We start from the raw sequence: 6,870 nt of genomic DNA on the forward strand, positions 1-6,870 counted from the left end.
TGTGTAATGTTACACAGAAACCATTACCAAAATGGTAACAGTTGGGTACTTTTTTCCTATTTTCAACATACTCTATAACATGGCTCTTTCATCGTTTACAAATACATTTAACACCTTAAGTGAGTTGGTGACATGATCTCTTTTTCAGTTGGACAAACAGATTCCTAAAGGCAATGGTAAAAATATATAAATATCAGGTGGCAAAGGGGCTACTACCAAACAATAGGAATCACATGGAAAGTCACATCCGTGCAATCACAGTCAGTGTGGGCCTGGACAAAAATTGCATGGGTGTCCTACCGTTAGTCTGCTTAGCTTCTGTGTGGAAGCCATGGTCTCCCTGGTCATGGTCTATAATGACTTCAAGCAGCTGGAGTAGCTGGTCCTGGTGGTGTTCAACATGGCAATTTCGAGGTGGCCGATAACGGAGCAGTTGTCACTTGGCATATTTTCTTTTAATTTAAATTTGACTATTTGTCCACTTTAGGAATTCCTTCCCCTGCATGTAAGATGCTTTCCCTATAATTCTTGTAGAGCATAGTATATCTTCAAATTTCTTTTCTAACACAGCTAATTAAATACTCAGTGGGTAGGAAGTATTAACTTTATCAAAAGTAGGTTTAATTATTTTAGAGAATCTAAAGTCTTAATGAAAGTGAAATATCAGCCAGTCATGTAATTTTCACTAGTGATGTGTGTTTATTAACATTTTAAGTTCTCTGAAGTCCAGAACCATACTCTGTTTCTCTAGGACCCAGTGGTAACTAGGAATATCTCCTTTTAAAAAGGAATGTATTGGTTAGCATGCCTTCACAGGTACCCTAGTTCCAAGCTTCAAGATTTAAATTTTTCACATATATGTGTATGTGTGTGTGTGTATGTATATATATGTGTGTGTGTGTATATATATATGTGTATATATATGTGTGTGTGTGTGTGTGTCTGTGTGTGTGTGTGTGTTTTTTTTTTTTTTTTTTTTCTGAGATGGACTCTCACTCTGTTATGCAGGCTGGAGTGCAATGGCATGATCTCAACTTACTGCAACATCCACCTCTCAGGTTCAAGTGATTCTTCTGCCTCAGCCTCCCAAGTAGCTGGGATTACAGGTGCACACCACCATGCCCAGCTAAGTTTTATATTTTTAGGAGAGATGGGGTTTCACCATATTGTTCAGGCTGGTCTTGAACTCCTGACCTCAGGTGATTCACCCGCCTCTGCTTCCCAAAGTGCTGGGATACAGGCATGAGCCACCACACCTGACCTTTGCTTATATATTTTATTCATTCATTCAGCAAATATTTATTGAGTGCCTATTACTCTAGACTCAGCATATACCAGTGAACAAATTAAAGAAATTCTTGACCTTCATGGAGCTTATATTTGGGGTAAGGGATTGGTGAGGAATGACAGTAAAATTTATTAAAGTACTTTAAATATGTTAAGTGCTACAGAAAAAAATAATACAGGGTAAAGGGATAGACCATGAAAGAGCAGGGGTGCTGTCTTTGTTTTTTGTTTGTTTGTTTGTTTGTTTTGAGACGGAGTCTCGCTCTGTTGCCAGGCTAGAGTGCAGTGGTGCGATCTTGGCTCACTGCAACCTCCGCCTCCCAGGTTCAAGCGATCCTCATGCCTCAGCCTCCCGAGTAGCTAGGACTACAGGCATCTGCCACCATGCCCAGCTAATTTTTATATTCTTAGTAGAGACAGGGTTTCACCATGTTGGCCAGGATGGTCTCGATCTCTTGACCTCATGATCCACCCGCCTTGGCCTCCCAAAGTGCTGGGATTACAGGTGTGAGCCACCGTGCCCAGCCCGGGTGCTGTTTTTAATAGAGGGCCCAGAGAAGACCCCCATTTGAGCAGAGAGCAGCAAGGGAGTGGGCCGTGCAAATGCTTGTGCAAAGACACCAGGCGACCTGAGCTTGCAATGCAGAACCCCTGAGGAGGAACTGCATCTGGCCTGTTTGAGGAACCACAGGAGTCCAGAATGCTAAAGAGCAAACAGTGGTGTATTAGTTCGCTTGGGTTGCTGTAACAAAGTACCACAAACTGAGTGGCTTAACAGAAATTTCTTGTCTCACCATTCTGGAATCTTGAAGTCCAGGATCAAGGTGCCTGCAGGGCCATGCTCCCTCTGCAGGTGTAGGGAAGGATCCATTCGAGGCCATCTCCTAGGCTTGGTATTTCCTTGGCTTGTGGCAGCATCACTCCAGTCTTCATGAGGCATTTTCCCTGAGTGTGTGTCTGCGTCCAAATTTCCCCTTTTTACAAGGATGCCAATCATAATGGATTAGAGGACCCATCCTACTGCAGTATGACCTCATCTTAACTAATTACATCTGCAACAACCTTATTTCCAAATAAGGTCACATTCTGAGGTATTGGGGGTTAGGACCTCAAAACATGAATTTGGGAGGTAGGGAGACACAATTCAGCTCACAACAACAGGGAAGTGGTAAAAGAAAAGTCAGAGATAGGAGTGAGATGGTGGCCAGAGTAGGTAAGGCCTTACAGGCCATGTGAGTGTCCAAATTATTCTAATGGAAATTGGAAGCCATTGGAGGGCTTTAAACAGCAGAACAGGCCAGGCACGGTGGTTTACACCTGTAATCCCAGCACTTTGAGAGGCCGAGGCGGGCAGATCACAAGGTCAGGAGTTCAAGACCAGCCTGCCCAACATACTGAAATGCTGTCTCTACTAAAAGTACAAAAAAACAAAAAATTAGCCAGGCATGGTGGTGCATGCCTGTAGTCCCAGCTACTTGGGAGGCTGAAGCAGGAAATCACTTGAACCCAAGAGACTGAGGTTGCAGTGAGCAGAGATCAAGCCACTGCTCTCCAGCCTGAATGACATGTCTAAATAAATAAATAAACAAACAGCAGAACAACATGGGCTGACTTGGGTTTCAAAAGAGCACTCTGACTCCAGCACAGAGAATGGATCAGAAAGAACAAAGGTAGAAGCTGGAAGACCATGTAGGATTCTGGGGACAGATGCTCTATTTTAACTAGTGTGATCAGGAAAGAACTCTGATGTCATGGCATTTAAGGCAAGACCTTACTAAAGTGAAGGGCAATTCACAAAGGTGTCTGAGGAAAGAAGCAAAACTGTTTTTTTCAAGAAAAACTGAATATAAAAAGGCCACTCAATGAACTTAAGGTAAAATAAGTATTACATGCCTCCTCCTCTCATATAATTTGAATATGTAACTCATCTTATTTCTCTTTTTAGTATGATTTGACCAATTTGCTTTTTCTTTCCTTTTTCCTGCTTTCAGATTTTTTTAATTTCCATTTTATTTCATGTGCTTCTTGTAAACGACTTCGTGCCTTTTTTTATTTGGAATTTAGAACTGAAATTGAAATTTTCAGTACTAACCTGCAAAATGGTCATAATTTCAGTACCACTTAGTATTTAAATAGCTAGACTGCCCAGATACTACAATAATGTGTTCATCAGAGTCACTGAAAAGCCAGTCAAAATTAGAACCTAATAGAGTTCTTCAATGACTTTCCCTTTAAAAAAATAGGCAGGGCGTGGTGTCTCATGCCTGTAATCCCAGCACTTTGGGAGGCCAAAGCAGGCGATCACTTGAGCTCTCTGGCCAGCATGGGAAAACCCCTTTCTACCAAAAAACAAAAACAAAAACAAAAATTAGCTGGGTGTGACGGTGCACACCTGTGGTCCCAGCAACACAGGAGGCTGAGGCGAGAGGATTGCTTGAATCCAGGAAGCAGAGGTTGCAGTGAGCCAAGATTGAGATCGCAGCACTGCACTCCAAAGTGAGACTGGAAGAAGGAGGAGGAGGAGGGGCAGGGGGAGGAGGAGGAGGAAGAGGAGGAGGAGGAAGAGGAGATTTCTCACTCCACTTCAGATGGAGGAGGAGGAGGAGAAGGAGAAGATTTCTCACTACACTTCAGATCTACTGGAACCTGATCTCAATGTTCAGTGTTTGTGATGCTCTTTATACTTGAGGCATTGAGGCTACCTGCCAGCCTCAGTTTGCAAAGATTTCCCATAGGGTCTTATTTTCCAAGGCTCTTGGAATCCTGTCTGAATCATCTTGAGAAGGAAGCAGCAAAATAGCGGGGACTTGGAATTCCCTAGACACCTAAACCACCACCCTTCCAGGAATGTAATACATAGGAAAGGTTTAAGCAAAAAGAAAAAAAAAAAAGAGTAAGGGAGGATGGATCTGCATACATCTTGACCTAGCAATATCAGTTCTAGGGATTTGCCTTAAGGAAATAATTTAAGGCCCTTCATTACAGCATTTATTAGTGAAATAATTAAACAACCTACATATCCATCCACAACAACCTTCCAGTCCCCCTGCCAGCCATTCTCCCTTCGCGTGCCTGACTCCTACTCATCCTACAGGGCTCAGCCTAAATTCCACTTCCTGGCAGGACCCTGCCCTGGGCCGGAAGACTAGTTAGGGGTCTGTTAATTACACATATGACACGCAGTCTCTTTTCCTGTGTAGCACTTACCACAATAAGAAGTAATTATTTGTGCGAGTATTTGTTCATTTCTGTCTGTTCCCATCTCCCCACAGACCATAATCTCTGTGAAGGCAAGAACTGTGTATCTTCACAGCTGTAACCTCAGAGCCAATTGCAGTGCAGATGTCTTGCTCTCAATAGATATGTGTTGCCATGGAATTGTACTTTATTATTATTATTTTTAATTTCTTTGAGATGGAGTTTCACTCTTGCTACCCAGGCTGGAGTGCAGTGGCACGATCTTGGCTAACTGCAACCTCTGCCTCCCAGGTTCAATCAATTCTCCTTCCTCAGCCTCCTGAATGGTTGGATTAGAGGCACTCACTACCACACCCAGATAATTCTTTTTTTTTTTTTTTTTTGCATTTTTAGTAGAGACAGGATTTTGTCATGTTGACCAGGCTGGTCTTGAACTCCTCACCCCAGGTGATCCACCAGCCTCGGCCTTCCAAAGTGCTGGGATTACAGGCGAATTGTACATTTTAAATGGGTGGATTTTATGGTATGTGAATTACATCTCAATAAAGCTGTTTTGAAAAACGGTTACCATGAAAACAAATTAATTGCTTGCTTAATTAAACATTAACTGATGAAAACTGGTATACAGTAACCCATGATGCGGATAGAAAAAGTATTTGAATTGTATTGAGAGGTGACAACATGCTAGCAGCCCTCACTCTCGGCTCCTCCTCAGCCTTGGTGTCCACTCTGGTGGCTCTTGAGAGGCCCTTCAGCCAGCCACTGCACTGTGGGAGCCCCTCTCTGGGCTGGCTGAGGCTGGAGCTGGCTCCCTCCGCTTGTGGGGAGGTGTGGAAGGAGAGGCGCGGGCGGGAACCGGGGCTGCATGCAGAGCTCACAGTCCAGCACAAGTTCCAGCAAGCCCTGGCATGGGCTTGGCAGGCCCCGCACTCAGAGCGGCTGGCAGCCCTGGGCAGTGAGGGGCTTAGCACCTGGGCCAGCAGCTGCAGAGGGTGCGCCAGGTCCCCCAGCAATGCCAGCTCGCATGGACGATGCTCAAATTCTCGGGGGCCCTGAGCCGCCTCCTCGAGGGGCAGGGCTCGGAACCTGCAGCCCACCATGTCCAAGCAGCCCCCTCCGCGGTGGGCTCCCTCAGACCTGAGCCTCCCTGACAGGTGCCACCTCCTGCTCCGTGGCACCCAGTCCCATCGACTGCCCAAAGGCTGAGGAGTTCAGGTGGGGCTCGGGACTAGCAGGCAGCTCCCCCAGTAGCCCAGGTGCAGGATCCATTAGGTGAAGGCAGCGGGGCTCCTGAGTCTAGTGGGGACTTGGAGAAATTTTATGTCTAGCTAAGGGATCCTGAATGCACCAATCAGCACTCTGTGTCTAGCTCAGGGTTTGTAAATACACCAGTCAGTACTCTGTATCTAGCTAACCTAGTGGGGACTTGGAGAACTTTTCTGTCTAGCACTCTGTGTCTAGCTCAAGGTTTGTAAACACACCAATCATGCTCTGTGTCTAGCTAATCTGGTGGGGACTTGGAGAACCTTTGTGTCTGGCTCAGGGATTGTAAACGCACCAATCAGCACTCTTTGTCAAAACGGACCAATCAGTTTTCTGTAAAATGGACCAATCAGCAGGATGTGGGTGAGGTCAGATAAGGGAATAAAAGCAGTCTGCCCTAGCCAGTCAGGGGCAACCCGCTCAGGTCCCTTCTGCGGGATGGAAGCTCTGTTCTTTCACTCTTTACAATAAATCCTGCTGCTGCTCACTGTTTGGGTCCATGCCACCTTTATGAGCTGTAACACGCACCGCAAAGGTCTGCAGTTTCACTCATGAAGCCGGCAAGACCATGAACCCACTGGGAAGAACGAACAACTCCAGACGTACTGCCTTTAAGAGCTGTAACACTTATGGGAGGGTCTGCAACTTCACTCCTGAAGTCGGTGAAACCACGAACTCGCCAGAAGGAAAACTATGGACACAGCTGAGCATCTAAAGGAACAAACTCCGGACTACCATCTTTGAGAACTGTTACACTCACCACGAGGGTCAGTGGCTTCATTCTTGAAGTCAGCAAGACCAAGAACCCACCAGTTCCGGACACAGTGTGTCTATTGACATAAGAACACATCCAAAAAATATGAGGCCAAAGAGTCTTTGTAAAGCAGTTTGTACAATACAATCCCATTTTTATTTGCTAACAAAAGGGCATGTTTATTCAAACTGTGTGTATGGATGCCCACATTGCCAGGAGTCATTGGGAGTGTTTACCTATCAGTGAATAGGTACTTATTACCATGGAGCTTACATTCAAGTATGGGGAAAGTCCATAAGTAATAAGCATCATAGGCCAGGCTCAGTGGCTCACGCTTGTAATCCTAGCACTTTGAGAGGCCAAGGCGG

The sequence above is a fragment of the Piliocolobus tephrosceles genome, chromosome 3 (assembly GCF_002776525.5).
Source record: "Piliocolobus tephrosceles isolate RC106 chromosome 3, ASM277652v3, whole genome shotgun sequence".
Lineage (NCBI taxonomy): Eukaryota > Metazoa > Chordata > Mammalia > Primates > Cercopithecidae > Piliocolobus > Piliocolobus tephrosceles.